General features: G+C 34.5%; 1 protein-coding gene across 1 annotated transcript in view; it reads right to left on the reverse strand.

The window, feature by feature from the left end:
• The window catches only part of ZDHHC13 (zinc finger DHHC-type palmitoyltransferase 13), a 3,021,844-nt gene that overhangs the window by 1,038,350 nt on the left and 1,968,245 nt on the right, over positions 1-15,249 (reverse strand). The window lies entirely within an intron of this gene.

Genomic DNA, 15,249 nt, shown 5'->3' on the forward strand with positions numbered 1-15,249 from the left:
AGGATCCCATGCAGTAGACGACTTTGAGCACTTGCCTATCAGTGGGTCTTGATCCAGGAATTTTTATGCTGACAACTTTGTGACCTTTTTCTACACTTGGAGACAATATTGTTTTTTCTTTATATGGGACTCATTTAACATCACATATAGGGACATTGTTTTACGCTAATGTATTACAACCAAAGGGTCATGTCTATATGTTTAAAAGTGGGCTTCTGACATGCTTGTGTTTTCAAAAATGTCTTTGAGACAGTAAGCAGGATTACAGTGTGGGGGCTCGGCTGTTACACAAAATGGTATTTTGAGTTGATGCATTTGGACTAGACTTTTGTGTTCTGATACATGTGTTTTTTTTTATTTTCACTGTGTTTACTTTCAGAAGAATTTGGAACTAAATTGTGGGATTCTTTACTGGGTCCAGCCGATACATTTTTTTGGACAATTTATGGGATTGATGCATACATACATTCTTATGGTTATTATATATATGCTGTTGTTATATATGGATCATCAAGGTCTGTTTTAAACTGCCATAACAAACTAAATGCCTATCCATTCTCAATGATTACTTGCCCACATCAGGAGCTTAGTTTGGTATATAAGCAATGTTTTTGAGCTTACTCAGAGATAGTGGATATCGGAACAATATATTGGATTTCTGTTTTGAAAGTGGGGCCTTACGGGTTAGTAATGATCTTGAACTCAACTCAGACACAGGGTGGCTTATTTGACTCATGGGTGTAAACTCAGTTTGTCTGGGTTTGCATTTAGTATTCCCTATGGATTACTAATTTATACATTTTTCATTTATAAGTGATCTGGGAGTTCTTGTCTGTTTTCTTTGGTCTGAAACATTACTGTTTGGACACCAAACAGTGTGTTCTATGGAAGAGTCCAATTTATTGATCGGTACCACCCTAACCAGACTTTTTGTATTGCTATATAGGGAACCATTGTTTTAGGAACCAAGGGGACGTAGCATTGCTCTAGATATATTGGCAATATTTTGATTCGAAGAATTGTGAGCTGAAAGGGGCGCAAGGGCTACTATTGTCCCCTTATTTAGGAATGGGTGTCCATTCCAAGGATTAACAACATTACAATTAGATTCTTATGTCTTGGTCCTTATTGGATTATGGCTCTTGGTGCGAAGGGGATGTAGCATTGCTACCAATATTTGGACTCTAATAATAGTATGAGTGCTGGGCAATGGTAGGCAAGGGCTATTATTGTCCCCATTTTATACAATTGGTTATGGAAAGTGTCATTTTCAAATTGGTTCTACTAGCTTTGTTTAAATGGTCAACGTAAAGGTTTTTTGGCCATTTGTTATCTTTGCAGAACAACCTTTGGGGTAATTCTCCATTGGAGTATACTTAGACAAACTGCTTTAGGTCCACTACAGCTGTTCTTCTCTATTTTAGGGGAGTTCTTTTCAGGCTATACCCCACCAGAAGTCACAGATTCAATTTAATAGGGATTTTTTATCTACGGGTCATACTATTTGCAAACATTAATATGGAACTAACAAAAATTTTTAAGGGCTTGTCAGCCGATAAGGATTATTTGGGTATTTTTGGTTTAGGCTTAGGTGCCCAAACATCCCAGGAGTCTCTCCCCATTACATTAGAAGCCACTTGTGAGGCTCATTTTCAAAATCTAACTAAACACATGAGATCTTTAAGAATTAATGTGTGGCATGCCAAACTATTAAAGGCATATTTAGCCAAAAACATGGCCCCATGGGGTTTGAGGGTTCGCCTTCAGCCCTTGGTGGCCAGAATTGATGGTGAACTTATGGAGCAATGGGCGGCAGCACAACAGACATCCATGAGTTTTGTTAAAGTATTATTAGCATATTATGAAAGGGTTACTGAATCAGACATGGTGGAAATCACTGGGTTATGTGAAACTACTAAAAAATTTGAGGGGTTACCAGTGCTTCAAACTTGTCTCCAGAAATGAAATAAGGAATTGACCAATCATGAACAATATCTGAGGTCCAAAAAGATTAGGACATTTCAAAGGGACCTGGTAGATAGCAATAACAAACAAGTAAGGTTCAATGAGCCAACTAGAAAAATGGGCAAACGGAAGAGACCCAGGTCAATTTTGAAAAGAACACCAAATTCTAGTTCTAATTATGAGACCTCAGGGGATGAATCATCATCTGTAATTGACCTCGATATACAACATCCTGTATCTAAAGGGGGCAGGAAAAACAACAGAAATAGGAAACATGGATGTCTTACTGGAATTAATGACTCAGAAATAACTCAAAATAATGTCCTGAATATTTCAAATGTATCACTGTCTGATGTACAAATAAAGATACTTAATCATCATCTTCTTTCAGCTGTTCCCATTAGGGGTCGCCACAGTGGATCATCTGTTTCCATTTCTTCCTGCCATCTACATCTTGCTCTGTCACATCAACCACCTGCATGTCCTCTCTCACCACATCCATAAACCTTATCTTAGGCCTTCCTCTTTTCCTGTTACCTGGTAGCTTCATCCTTAGCATCTTTTTTAAAATAAAGATACTTAATAAGGGATTACATTTTATTCCTGTGTTTTCTTTTTTCTGCTTTTTGCAGACTATTGAATTTAAGAATGTTTTATAAGAATTCTGATAATAACACGTGAGGACAGGTTTTGGTATCACAGATCTAAGTTTACACCCCCATGCATGCCAATGTTCTTATGTTCCAAACTGCTGTTCTGAAAGATTTACATTATAGCTCTAGGGAATATGCATGTAAAGCTAATAATATCTCAAAGACTGAACAAGCAGCTTTATGTGAATTGGTTGATAATAAGGACTTGGTCATCTTATCTGCAGACAAGGGGGAGCAGTGGGGGTCATGAACTGGAAACAGTATAACGATGAGGCCATGAGACAATTGGGTGATGGACGCTACTACATGAATATGCCCCTTGACCCTACTCAGAAATTCAAGAAGGAAATTGATCAGTTTTTGGCCCAAGCTAGCGAGGAAGGTATCATATCTGATCATGATTTGCAACAACTAATGGTCTCGGACCCAACAAATCAATATATTTATTTCCTCCCTAAGATACACAAAGACCTGCATTACCCACCGGGTAGACCTACTGTCTCAGGTAGGGGTTCCATTACTGAACCCCTATCGCAATATCTAATTATGAGGCTACAACCTTTACTTACGTGACCCCAGACTTCGTGACACCACTGAGTTTCTTCAAATTACAGCTGATACACAACTAGAACCTGGCTGGCTACTCTGCACCCTAGATGTGTTGGCCCTGTATACGAATATACCGCACTGGGTGGGCTTGGATGCCCTGGAGTATTGGTTAGACAGGTCAGGTCTTTACCCCCCAGGAATAAATACTCTGATTATCAGGCTTGCTGAACACATACTAACTAAGAATGTCTTTTTCTATCGTGATCAATGCTCCTGGCAAACTAAGGGGACTGCCATGGGGGCTGTATTAATTTATTAGCTTATTTTAAAGCACAACAAACAGACCAGTTTCAGGTACATGTTAGCCTTCGCCCCCATTTATGCAGGTTTATTCATGGCATATGTCGAGGAGCTTATCATTTATGATAGTTCCCATAACATTTACCTAAATGAAACTGACATCTGGAGGAGGTTCTTGGATTTGTAAGTTACCCTAATGAAACGAATGTGTAAGTTACCCTAATGAAAATAAGTGGGGTATTCAATTTACTGCTAGTTATCACTCCTACAGGATCATATTTTTGGATGTATTGATTACTAGGAATGCAGATCATACCTTAGAAACACAGGTATATGGGAAATACCCCCATTACAATTCCCTTCTCTATGCCTCCAGCTTTCATCCACCTCACATCTGCAAAAATACACCTAAGTCCCAATTTCTTAGAATGAAGCGTATTTGTTCCAAGCCTGGTAGTTATGTTCAATATAGGGATGATCTTATCGACAGATTTAGGGACAGAGGTTATCCAATGGGTTACGTATTGACAGCCAGTAATATGGTCTCTTCATTAGACAGGCATGATACCTTACAATAAAAAGAACAAGGGATCAACCAACAATCCGTCATCTGCCTTGTGACAACTTATGGCAGGAATACGGAGACTCTATTTAATATCGTCCAGAGACACCGGAACATATTAAGAGCTGATGACTACTTCTCTACCATTCTGGGGGACAGGTGTTCATTCTCATTCTGTAGGGGGAGAAACACTGGGTCCCAGCTGAGCCACTTTAAACATATCAACCATTTTTCGGGGGCTTCTGGACAACAGACTATAGTTGGGGACTTATTAACAGGTTGTGCACCTTGTGGTCACTGTACCCACTGTAAGGCTATGAATAAAACTAAGGATGTTTCCAGTAGCAATACAGGTAATGTTTTTCAAATTCCATTTTTTGCAAATTGTGGGACAGATTGGCTTATTTATTTAGCAACCTGTAGTTGTCATGCCTTCTATGTTGGACAGATGTCCAGACTCCTCAGGATCCGGATCTCAGAACACTTTAGTGGGATAAGAAATAAAAAACCCAGTAATGCATTATACAAGCACACTACTAAACATCCCAATGCTACATTTAGAGTTACGGTAATTGACAAAATCATGGGTAACAGGGCTAATAAAGCTGGATGGCATAGCCTTTTGGACTCAGAAGAAAAGAAACGGATAATTAAATTAGGGGCATTATTTGCACCTGGATTGAATGAACATTTGTAAGGAACCAATCATGGCTTAGTATTCATATGTTTGCTATGTAAGGCACTACATTCTTTATCTTATTTCAACACTGAAGAAGGCTAACATGTAACTGAGTCGACACTGGTCTGTTTGTTGTGCTTTAAAATAAACTAATAAATGAATACAGCTTGCCGTTATCTGCTGGCTCAGTTTTGTTTCTTGGATTTTGCTTTGAGCCGTGCAGTTGCCGTACGAGCAGGAAACTACTTTGGTTTTTAATATTTATGACTGTCCAACAATGATGAAGCCACAATGCATAAACGGGGCAAGATTTATAAACTTCTAACAATGATGAAGGGACAATGCATAAACAAGGCAAGATTTATAAATGTCTAAATATGATGGAGGGACAGTGCATAAACTAGGCAAGATTTATAAAATTTTAACAATGATGAGGGCACAATGCATAAACGAGGCAAGATTTATAAATGCCTAACAATGATAAAGACACAATGCATAAACAAGGCAAGATTTATAAATGTCTAAATATGATGGAGGGACAGTGCATAAACTAGGCAAGATTTATAAAATTTTAACAATGATGAGGGCAAAATGCATAAACGAGGCAAGATTTATAAATGCCTAACAATGATAAAGGCACAATGCATAAACAAGGCAAGATTTATAAATGTCTAAATATGATGAAGGGACAGTGCATAAACTAGGCAAGATTTATAAATTTTTAACAATGATGAGGGCACAATGCATAAACGAGGCAAGATTTATAAATGCCTAACAATGATAAAGACACAATGCATAAACAAGGCAAGATTTATAAATTTTGAAGGCACAATGTATAAACTAGACAAGATTTATACATTTCTAACAATGATGAAGGGACAATGCATGGACAAGGCTTAGATGATGAAGACAAAATGAATAAACGAGTCAAGAATTATAAAACTCTAACAACGGTGAAGGAACAGTGCATAAACAAGGCAAGATTTACAAATGTTTAACAATGAAGGCACTATGTATAAACTAGGCAAGATTTTTAAATTTCTAACAATGATGAAGGCACAATGCATAAACAAGGCAAGATTTATAAATGTCTGCCAGTGATGAATATACAATGCATAAACGAGGCAAGATTTAAAAATATCTAAGAATGATGAAGGCACAGTGAATAAACAAGGGAATATTTATAAATGTCTAACAATGATGAAGGCACAATGCATAAAGAAGGCAATATTTCTAAATGTCTAACAATTATGAAGGCACAATGCATAAATTAGGCAAGATGTATAAATATCTAGCAATGATGAATGCACAATGCATAAACGAGGCAAGATTTATAAATGTCTAAGAATGATGAAGGCATAATGCATAAATGAGACAAAACTGAGAAATGCCTAACAATGATGAAGGCACAATGCATAAACTGGGCAAGATTTATACATTTCTAATGATGAAGGCACAATCCATAAACAAGGATGATTTAAAAATGTCTAAATATGATGAAGACACAGTGCATAAACGAGGCAAGATTTATAAATTTCTAACAATGATGAGGGCACAATGCATAAACAAGGTAAGATTTGAAATTGCCTAACAATGATAAAGACATAATGCATAAACAAGGCAAGATTTATAAATTTCTAACAATGACAAAGGGACAATGCATGAACAAGGCTTAGATGATGAAGACAAAATCCATAAACGAGTCAAGAATTAAAAAACTCTAAGAATGACGATGGAACGGTGCATAAACAAGACAAGATTTATAAATGTCTAACAATGATGAAGGCACAATGTATAAATTACGCAAGATTTATAAATTTCTAACAATGATGAAGACAATGCACAAGCAAGGCATGATTTATAAATATCTAACAAGGAAGAAGGAACAGTGAATAAACAAAGTAAGATTTAAAAATGTCTAAATATGATGAAGACAGTGCATAAACAAGGCAAGATTTACAAATGTCTAACAATGATGAGGGCACAACACAAACGAGGGTAGAGCTATAAATGTCTAAAAACTATGAGGACACAATGTATAAACGTCTAACAATAAATTAAGGGAGAATGCATAAATGAGGCAAGATTTACAAAATTGTTAATAAGGATTAAGGCACAATGAATAAACGAGGCAAGATTTATTAATGTGTAACAACGATGAAGGCACAATGCATAAACAACGTAAGATTTATAACTGTGCAACAATAACGAAAACACAATGCATAAACGGGGCAAGATTTATAAATGTCTAACAATGACGAAGGCACAATGTATAAATGAGGTAAGACTTATAAATGTCTAACAATGATGATGACACAATACATAAATGAGCCAAGATGTATAAATGTCTAACAATAATGAAGGTACAAGGCATAAATGAGACAAGATTTATAAATATATAACAACGATGAGTGCACAATGCATAAACGAAGCAAGATTTATAAATCTCTAGCAATGGTGAAGTCACAATGGAGAAAGAATACAAGATTTATAAATGTCGAACAATGATAAAGGCACAATGCATAACGAGGGAAGATTTACAAATGTCTAACAAATATGAAGAAACAGTGCATAAATGAGAGAAGTTTTATAAATGACTAAATGATGAAGGCACAATGGATAAATGAGGCAAGATTTAAACGTATCTAAGAATGATGAAGGCACAGTGAATAAACAAGGGAATATTTATAAATGTCTAACAATAATGAAGGCAGAATGCATAAAGAAGGCAAGATTTCTAAATGTCTAACAATTATGAAGGCACAATGCATAAATTAGGCAAGATATATAAATATCTAGCAATGATGAAGGCACAATGCATAAACGAGGCAAGATTTACAAATCTCTAACAAAGATGAAGACTGCATAAACAAGGCAATATTTATAATTTTAACAAGGATGAAGGCAAAATGCATAAATAAGGCAAGATTTCTAAATGTTTAACAATTATGAAGGCACAATGCATAAATTAGGTAAGATGTACAAATATCTATAAATAATGAAGGCACAATGCATAAACGAGGCAATATTTATAAATTTCTAACAAAGATGAAGACACAATGCATAAACAAGGCAAGATTTATAAATATCTAAAAACGATCAAGGCGCAATGCATAACCAAGGCAAGATTTATAAATGTCTAAATATGATGAAGGCACAGTGAATGAACTACGCAAGATTTATAAATTTCTAACAATGATGAGAGTAGAATACATAAAAGAGGCAAGATTTATAAATGTCTAACAATCATGAGGGCACAACGCATAAACGAGTATAGATGTATAAATGTCTAACATCGATGACAATAATTAAGGGAGAATGCATAAATGAGGCATGATTTACAACATTTTTAACAATGATGAAGGCATAATGCATAAACGAGGCAAGGTTTATCAATGTGTAACAATGGTGAAGGCACAATGCATAAACAAGGCAAGATTCATAAATGTCTAAATATGAGGAAGGCATAGTGCATAAACTAGGCAAGGTTTATAAATTTCTAACAATGATGATGGCCCAATGGGTAAACGAGGCAAGATTTATAAATGTCAAACAACGATGAAGTCACAATGCAGAAACAATACAAGATTTATAAATGTCTAACAATAATGAAGGCAAAATACATAATCGAGGCAAGATTTATAAATTTCTAACAAAGATGGGGACACAATGCATAAACAAGGCAAGATTTATAAATATCTAACAATGATGATGGCACAATGTATAAACGAGGCAAGATTTATAAATTATTAACAATGATGAAGGTACAATGCATAAACAAGATAACATTTGTAAATGTCTGATAATGATGAAGACACAATGCCTAAACAAGGCAAGATTTATAAATATCTAACAACGATGAAGGAAAAGTGAATAAACAAGGCAAGATTTATAAATGTCGAACGATGAGGGCACAACGCATAAATGAGGGTAGATGTATAAATGTCTAACAACAATGAGGACACAATGTATAAATGTCTAACAATAATTAAGGGAGAATGCATAAATGAGGCAAGATTTACAACATTTTTAACAAGGATTAAGGTGCAATGAATAAACAAGGCAAGATTTATCAATGTGTAGAAATGATGAAGGCAGAATGCATAAACAATGTAAGATTTATAACTGTGTAACAGTGAAGGCAGAATGCTTAAACAAGATAAAATTTATAAATGTCTAACAATGATAAAGGCACAGCGCATAAACGGGGCAAGAATTATACATTTTTAACAATGATGAAGGCATATTGCATAAACAAGGCAAGATTTATAAAAGTCGAACACTGATGAGGGCACAATATGTAAACGAGGTAAGATTAATAAATGTCTAACAATAATGAAGGCACAATGCATAAATGAGGGAACACTTATAAATGTCTAACAATCATGAAGGCAGAATGCATGACTAAGGTAAGACTTCTAAATGTCTAACAATGACAAGGGCCCATTGCATGAAAGAGGCAAGATTTATGAATGATAAAGACACAATGCATAAACAAGGCAAGACTTATAAATTTATAACAATGATGAAAGGACAATGCATGAACAAGTCAAAATTTATAAATGTTTAACAATGATGAAGGTGCAATGCATAAACGAGGCAAGATTTATAAATCGCTAACAATAAGAGCACAAGTATAAAGAGGCAAGATTTATCAATGTCTAACATTGATGAAGGCACAATGCATAAACAAGGCAAGATTTATAGGGTCTATACAAGATCACCGAATGCTTAGGTTACCGAACTGTGATTAATCGACCCAATGTAAGCAAAAGCTTACGAAACTGAACTGTCAGAACAGTGATTTTTTTCCAAGGGAAAAAAATCGCTCTTCCAAATTAAAAAAAAAAAAAAAAACACCACACCCCCCCTACTTAAAATATACCAACTCCGAGATGCACTACAGTGGTAAAAATGGCAAACTACCAAAGCGGCCAAGCGAATTCTTTCCCAGGGAAATAATTCAGTTACATGCCGCCTTGATATTTTGCCGTTTACAGCTCAACCAAGTCACATTCACTAACCTGCGTCTTCAGTCAGCTGATAGGAACCCAAATTATAAATGTCAAATAATGATGAAAGCACAATACATAAAAGAGGTAAGATTTATAAATGTCTAACAATGTTGAAGGCAAAATGGATAAACGAGGGAAGATTTATAAATGTCTAACAATGATGAAGGCACAATACATAAATGAGGGAAGATTTATAAATGTCTAACAATCATGAAGGCACAATGCATGAATGAGGCAAGATTACTAAATGTCTAAAAATGATGAAGGCACAGTGCATGAATGAGGCAACATTTACAAATGTCTAAAAATGATAAAGATACGATGCATAAATAGGGCAAGATTTATAAATTTCTAAAAATGATGAAGGTACAATGCATGAAAGAGGCTAAGATTTATAAATGTCTAACAATGATGAAGGCATGATGCATAAACAAGGCAAGATTTATTAATCTCTAACAAGATTTATTAATCTCTAACAATGATGAAGACAGAATGCATAAACGAGGCAAGATTTATAAATATCTAATAAGGATGAAGGCACAGTGAATAAACAAGGAAAGATTTAAAAATGTCTAAGAATGATGATGGCACAAAGCATGAATGAGGGAAGACTTATATATATCTACAGTGATGACGGCACAATACATAAATGAGGGAAGATTTATAAATGTCTAGCAATGATGAAGACACAATGCATAAATGAGGCAAAATTTCTAAACGTCTAATAATCATGAAGGCATGAGAAATAAATGAGGCAAGATGTATAAATGTCTAACAATCATGAAGGCACAAGGTATAAATCAGACAAGATTTATAAATATATATAAAATGAAAGCACAAGGCATAAATGAGACAAGATTTATACATATATAACAATGATGAGTGCACAATGCATAAATGAGGCAAGAATTATAAATATCTAACAACGATGAAGGAAAAGTGAATAAACAAGGCAAGCTTTATAAATGTCTAATGATGAGGGCACAATGCATAAATGAGGGTAGATGTATAAATGTCTAACAACGAAGAGGACAAAATGTATAAATGTCTAACAATAATTAAGAGAGAATGCATAAATGAAGCAAGATTTACAAAATTTTTAACAAGGATTAAGGTGCAATAAACAAATAAGGCAAGATTTATCAATGTGTAAAAATGATGAAGGCACAATGCATAAACAATGTAATACTTATAACTGTAATAATGACTGAGGTAAGACTTCTAAATGTTTAACAATGACAAAGGCCCATTGCATGAAAGAGGCAAGATTTATGAATGTCTGACAATGATAAAGACACAATGCATAAACAAGGCAAGACTTATAAATTTATAACAATGATGAAAGGACAATGCATGAATGAGGCAAATTTGTCAATGTTTAACAATGATGAAGGTGCAATGCATAAACGAGGCAAGATTTATAAATCGCTAACAATGATGAGAGCACAATGTATAAAGAAGCAAGATTTAACAATGTCTAACACTGATGAAGGCACAATGCATAAATGAGGCAGGACTTATAGGGTCTATATAAGATCACAGAATGCTTAGGTTAGCGAACGGTGATTAATCAACCCCATGTAAGCGAAAGCTTACAAAACCGAACGGTCAGAAACAAGGAAAGATTTAAAAATGTCTAAGAATGATGATGGCACAATGCACGAATGAGGGAAGACTTCTAAATGTCTACAGTGATGATGGCACAATACATAAATGAGGGAAGATTTATAAATGTCTAGCAATGATGAAGACACAATGCATAAATGAGGCAAGATTTCGAAATGTCTAACAATCATGAAGGCACGAGAAATAAATGAGGCAAGATGTATAAATGTCTAATAATCATGAAGGCACAAAGTATAAATCAGACAAGATTTATAAATATATAAAATGAAGGCACAAGGCATAAATGAGACAAGATTTATACATATATAACAATGATGAGTGTACAATGCATAAATGAGGCAAGATTTATAAACCTCTAACAATGGTGAAGTCACACTGTAGAAACAAGACAAGATTTATAAATGCCTAACAATGATGAAGGCACAATGCATAAACGATGCAAGATTTATAAATTTCTAAAAAAGATGAAGACACAATGCATAAACGAGGCAGGATTTATACATAGGTAACAATGATAAAGTCACAGTGAGTGAATAAAGGAAGATTTAAAAATGTCTAACAATAATGAAGACAAATTATTTATGCAGTCTAATAATGATGAGGACACAATACATAAACGAGGCAAGATGTATAAATGTCTAATAATCACGAAGGCACAAGGCATAAATGAGACAAGATTTATAAATATATAACAATGATGAGTGCACAATGCATAAATGAGGCAAGATTTATAAATGTCTAACAATGGTGAAGTCACAATGCAGAAACAACACAAGATTTATAAATGTCTAACGATGAAGCGCAATGCATAAATGAGGCAAAACTTAGAAATGTCTAACAATGAGACAGGCACAATGTATAACGAGGGAAGATTTACAAATGTCTAACAATATTGAAGAACTGTGCATAAATGAGACAAGTTTTATAAATGTCTAACAATGATGAAGGCACAATGGATAAACGAGGCAAGATTTAAAAATATCTAAGAATGATGAAGGCACAGTGAATAAACAAAGGCATATTTATAAATGTCTAACAATAATGAAGTCAGACTGCATAAAGAAGGCAAGATTTCTAAATGTCTAACAATTATAAAGGCACAATGCATAAATTAGGCAAGATGTATAAATATCTAGCAATGATGAAGGCACACTGCATAAACGAGGCAAGATTTATAAATCTCTAACAAAGATGAAGACAATGCGTAAATAAGGCAAAATTTATAAATATCTAACAAGGATGAAGGCACAATGCATAAACAAGGCAAGATTTACAAATTCTAAAGATGATGAAGACACAGTGAATAAACTAGGCAAGATTTATAAATGTCTAACAACGATAAGGGCACAACGCATAAACAAGGGTAGATGTATAAATGTCTAACAACATGAAGACACAATATATAAACGTCTAACAATAATTAAGGGAGAATGCATAAATGAGGCAAGATTTACAAATTTTTAACAATGATGAAGGCACAATGCATAAATGAGGCAAGACCTATAAATGGTAACAATGATGAAGGTACAATGCATAACCGAGGGAAGATTTCTAAATGTCTAACAATGATGAGGACAGAATATGTAAAAGAGGCAAGATGTACAAATGTCTAACAATCTTGAAGGCACAAGGAATAAATGAGACAAGATTTATACATATATAACAATGATGAGTGCACAATGCATAAATGAGGCAAGATTTATAAATCTCTAACAATGGTGAAGTCACAATGCAGAAACAACACAAGATTTATAAATGTCTAACAATGATGAAGGCACAATGCATAAACGATGCAAGATTTATAAATTTCTAGCAAAGATAAAGACCCAATGCAAAAATGAGGCAAGATTTATACATATGTAACAATGAAGAAGGCACAATGCATAATTGAGGGACGATTTATCAATTTCTAACAATGATGAAGAAATAATGCATAAAAGAGAGGTGATTTATAAATGTCTTACAATGATGGGCACAATGCATAAACGAGGCAAGATTTATAAATGTCTAACTATATCGATGGCATAATGCATAAAGGAGGCAAGATTTATAAATTTATAACAATGATGTTTGCACAATGAATAAATGAGGCAAGATTTATATATGTCTAACAATCATAAATCACAATGCAGAAACAACGCAAGATTTATAAATGTCTAACAATGATAAAGGCATAATGGAAAATGAATGAAGTTGTATGGTTTGGTGGAATAGGAGAAATCTTCCCAATAGGATACAGAGGCTCCCACTGCCATCTGTAACTTTGGTGCATTATTTTCAAAAACCTATCTCAAAAAATCTGTTATCAAAGAGAAAAATGGAGGTTCAGACTTTCTGGAAGAAATAAGGGTTTGTCGGGATTAGAAGAAGGTGGGGAGTCTTGTAGACAGTCATTCAGACTTATTAGACAGTCCTTTCTTTTTTTGGGGGGGGGGTTCCTACTTTCTTTTTGGAACCTCCCTGTCATAACCTTTCAAAATGTTTGCTTACCCAAAGCTTGCTGAATTTATTTTGTTTTTGAAATGTTGTAGGGTATCACTAAACTCCTTAATAAACTTGGAGAAGGAAGGCTGAACATTTTGAGAAATTCTTTAAATTAACTTAAATCTCTCATCACACTTTTTAAGGATATCTGCAACAGATGATCCAAAAACATACTCTCTTGTCTAAGAAATAATTCAAAATGTCAGCTTTACTATTCTCTAGAAAGTTTTTTTATAAACACCTTTACTGAATTATCATTTGTGACATAGGCAAACTTACATTCATATTAAAAGTCGTGATCAAACCATATTAACAAGTTCACATTTACAAACATTATAGCATATATACAAATGTATGTGATGTATAGTCTATGCAACATTGCATAAATCACTCAGTTCCTGCCTTCTCTTAAACCTCATTCCTACTCCAAAACATTTTGTTTGCATGTGTTGTTCCCACAATTTCCATTTTTTCTATGTAATTTACTCCTGTTTCTAAAGATCCCACTTCGTCTTCTTTTACCTCTATTAAAATATTAATTATTTCAATTATACTTGGTTTAGATTTTGATTTCCATTTTCTAGTAATTGCTTTTTTTGGCAGCCCCAAGAATTAAACTTAAAAAGGCCTTATTATGTTTAAGCTACTTAGATCCTGCATCCCAGCTCAAAAATAATTTCCTTGCCTAGTATTCCTAACAGAGTACTCTGTAGGGAATTTTTAAAGTCTGCTAACTCATTACACTCCCAAAACATCTCTTCCCAGTTCCCTCTTTCTACTCCATTACACCACCACCATTTGCCATCTACCAGAGGAAAAATTCTTTGGAGTCTGCTTGGGGTATAAAAGTAAATTTTCTATAGACTGTTACATATTTGGGAGCCATACATACGTCCTCCCATTTTTTCTTTGTGAACTGCATATCTAATCTCGCTTCCCAATCTTTTCTTACCACTTCTGATTGATTCCTGTAGTTATCATGCAATGTTTTATATGCCCTACTAATTATCCCTTTATTAACAGCTGCTTCTGTCTAGATTCAATTAAAAATGCAACTAGTACAGAAGATTCATTTAGGATTCCCTTATCCCTTACTCTTTATCTACATTTTGATATCAGTCCATGATAAGGAAGGCAATCACTAGCCTGCAATCCAAATCTCTTCTTGGCCTCTTCCTATTCCTTCTCTAATTATTTGTTCCCAATACTGTGGTTCTTTTGTCAGCTTCCTCTAGTAAATTCCTGCCCCTTGTTGTCTATTCCCTGAACTCCTAATTGCAGTCATCCCAATCAGGAGACTCTCCGTTCTCCATTTCTGTATTGGCTTAGCGCTCGGTATACTTTTTGCTACTTTATGAATATCATATTCTGTATTACTGTTATTCTTAAGTATCTGCATCCAAAAATCACATTCTT

The sequence above is a fragment of the Protopterus annectens genome, chromosome 9.part0, assembly GCF_019279795.1.
Source record: "Protopterus annectens isolate FY-2018-M chromosome 9.part0, PAN1.0, whole genome shotgun sequence".
NCBI lineage: Eukaryota > Metazoa > Chordata > Ceratodontiformes > Protopteridae > Protopterus > Protopterus annectens.